Below are 3279 nucleotides of genomic sequence, written 5' to 3' on the forward strand. Positions count from 1 at the left end.
TTGATGGACATTTGTCTCCACCTTTTGGTATTATGAATGATGTTGCTATACTCATTCATATACAAGTTTTTGTGTGAACATCTGTCTTCATTTCTCTTGAGTATATACCTAGGAGGAGAATCACAGGGTCATATGGTGGCTTTATGTTTATTTTATTTATTTTTTTTATAATCCTTATTGGAGTATAATTGCTTCACAACGCTGTGTTAGTTTCTGTTGTTCTGGATACAAGTCCCTTATCAGATCTATGGTTTGCAAATATTTTCTCCCATTCTGTGGTTGTCTTTTCGCTTTTTTGATTGTTTCCTTAGAAGCACTAGAGTTTTTAATTTTTATGAAGTTCAGGTGATCTATTTTTTTCTCTTTTTTGCTTATGTTTTTGGTGTCATTCTAAGAATCCTTTGCCAAATCCAAAGTCATGAAGATTTACCCCTATGTTTTCTTCAAAGAGTTTTATAGTTTTAGTTTTTACATTTAGACCTTTGATCAATTTTGAGTTAATTTTTATATATGGCATGAGGCTTTTCTTTTGCACGTGGCTATCCAGTTGTCTCGGAATTTTTTTTTTTTTATTTTTATTTATTTTTTTATTTTATTTTATTTTTTTTCTTGCGTTATGCGGGCCTCTCACTGTTGTGGCCTCTCCCATTTGCGGAGCACAGGCTCCGGACGCGCAGGCTCAGCGGCCATGGCTCACGGGCCCAGCCGCTCCGCGGCATGTGGGATCTTCCCGAAACGGGGCACGAACCCGCGTCTCCTGCATCGGCAGGCGGACTCTCAAGCACCGCGCCACCAGGGAAGCCCCGTCTCGGAATTTTTGTTGAAAAGACTCTTCTTTCCCCCATTGAATGGTCTTGGCACCCGTGTTGAAAATTCAGTGGACCGTAGATGATATAATTTATTTTTGGACTCTCAATTCTATTTCATTGATTTACATATTTATTTCTGTCTCAATACTACACTGTCTTCATTATCATTGCTTTGCAATAACTTTTGAAATTGAGAAGTGTTAATCATCTTAGTTTGTTCTTTTCTTTTTTTTTCCAAGATTGTTTTGGCTATTCTGGGTCTCCCTTCTTATACATTTTAGAATCAAGTTGTCAATTTCTACAAAAAGTCAGCTGAGATTCTGATAGTGCATTGAATTGATAGACCAATTTAGGGAATACTGCCATCTTAACAATGTTAAGTCTGCAGACCCATGAACATGGAATGTTTTTCCATTTACTCAGATCTTTAATTTCTTATTTTTTATAGTTTCCAGAGTATGAGTTTTATGCTTTCCTTCTTAAATTTATTCCTAAGTATTTATTTTTTTGGTGCTATTATTAATGGAATTGTCTTCATATTTTTATTTTTGGATTGTTCATTCTAAGTGTTTAGAAATACAACTGAATTTTGTATATTGATCTGGTATCTTACAACCTTGCTGAACTTGTTTATTACTTCTAATAGTTTTTAGTAGATTCCCTCGGATTTTCTACATGCAAGCTCATGTCACAAATAGAGATAGTTTTATTTCTTAATTTCCAATCTGGATGCCTTTTCTTTCTCTTGCCTCATGGCTTTGGCTGGAACCTCCAGTACAATGTTGAATAGAAGTGCCTGGAGAAGACATCTTTGTTTTGTTACTGATCTTAGGAGGAAAGCATACAACTTTCACCATTAAGTATGATGTTAGCTGTGGGATTTTTATAGATGCTCTATCAGGTTGAGGAAGTTCCCTTCTATTCTTGGTTAATTGAATTTTTTTTTTAATCATGAAAGGGTTTTGTATTATTACATGAGTTTTTAAAAAGTGACCCTGATCCCTTATGGATGACTTAATAAGAGGTATCCCTCTCTGCAATGGAAGATATAGAAAAAGGCACCTCCATCCTCCAAGTGGATGTTTTAGAAAAGCCACCCCCACTTTGGGTGGCACAGTAGTTAGTAGTTAGTAGTTAGTGTGTTTGAGTAGGTGAGCAAAATGCTCCTCTCTCACCTGGGCACTCTTATTCAGGACCTAATCTGTACATGGTGGCCTTGCCCCACAACCATTTTTTTTTTTCAGTATCTGGTTTCCTAGTGCCTGGGGCTTCTCTGATTCACTTTTTTTCCAGAGATTTCATACCAATGGCTGAGGTGTTGATGAGAGTCAGACACAAAATCTTACATCAGTTTTAAGCAATCTACATGTTTCAGTCTACTGCCTTACCCCTGCCTTCTGTGGCTCCTGGTGTCTCCAATTCCTGAACTTCTCTGGTACTTATTATCTTTCTCTATAGATAATTGAGTTTGACCTTCCTCTGCTAAGCCACTTGTCTTTCTTCTATCCACTTTCCACTGATACCTTTGTGATTTGGAGTTATAGATGTCGCTTAGGTCAAAGAAGATAGAGTTTGTGCTCTTATTTCTTTCTTCTTTTTCTTGATTGTATTTTTAAATTTTTTAAATTTAATTTTATACAGCACGTTCTTGTTAGTTATCATTTTATACACATCAGTGTATACATGTCAACCCCAATTGCCCAATTCATCACACCCCCACTCCCCCACCCCACGGCTTTCCCCCCTTGGTGTCCATATGTTTGTCCTCTACATCTGTGTCTCAATTTCCACCCTGCAAACCGATTCATCTGTACCATTTTTCTAGGTTCCACATATATGCATTAATATATGATATTTGTTTTTCTCTTTCTGACTTACTTCACTCTGTATGACAGTCTCTAGATCCATCCATGTCTCAACAAATGACCCAATTTCGTTCTTTTTTATGGCTGAATAATATTCCATTGTATATATGTACCACATCTTCCTCATCCATTCATCTGTCGATGGGAATTTAGGTTGCTTCCATGACCTGGCTATGGTAAATAGTGCTGCAATGAACATTGGGGTGCATGTGTCTTTTTGAATTATGGTTCTCTCTGGGTATATGCCCAGTAGTGGGATTGCTGGATCATATGGTAATTCTATTTTTAGCTTTTTAAGGAACCTCCACACTGTTCTCCATAGTGACTGTATCAATTTAAATTCCCACCAACAGTGCAAGAGGGTTCCCTTTTCTTCACACCCTCTCCAGCATTTGTTGTTTTTCTGATGATGCCCATTCTAACTGGTGTGAGGTGACACCTCACTGTAGTTTTGATTTGCATTTCTCTAATAATTAGTGATGTTGAGCAGTTTCTCATGTACTTCTTGGCCATCTGTATGTCTTTTTTTTTTTTTTTTTTTGAAAAGAAAGTAGGGTTTATTGGTGGGGGTGGGGAAGGGGGGGGGAGGGGTGAAGTCGTCCCCA

This window comes from Lipotes vexillifer, unplaced genomic scaffold (genome assembly GCF_000442215.2).
Source record: "Lipotes vexillifer unplaced genomic scaffold, Lipotes_vexillifer_v1.1 scaffold771, whole genome shotgun sequence".
Classification (NCBI taxonomy): Eukaryota; Metazoa; Chordata; class Mammalia; order Artiodactyla; family Lipotidae; genus Lipotes; species Lipotes vexillifer.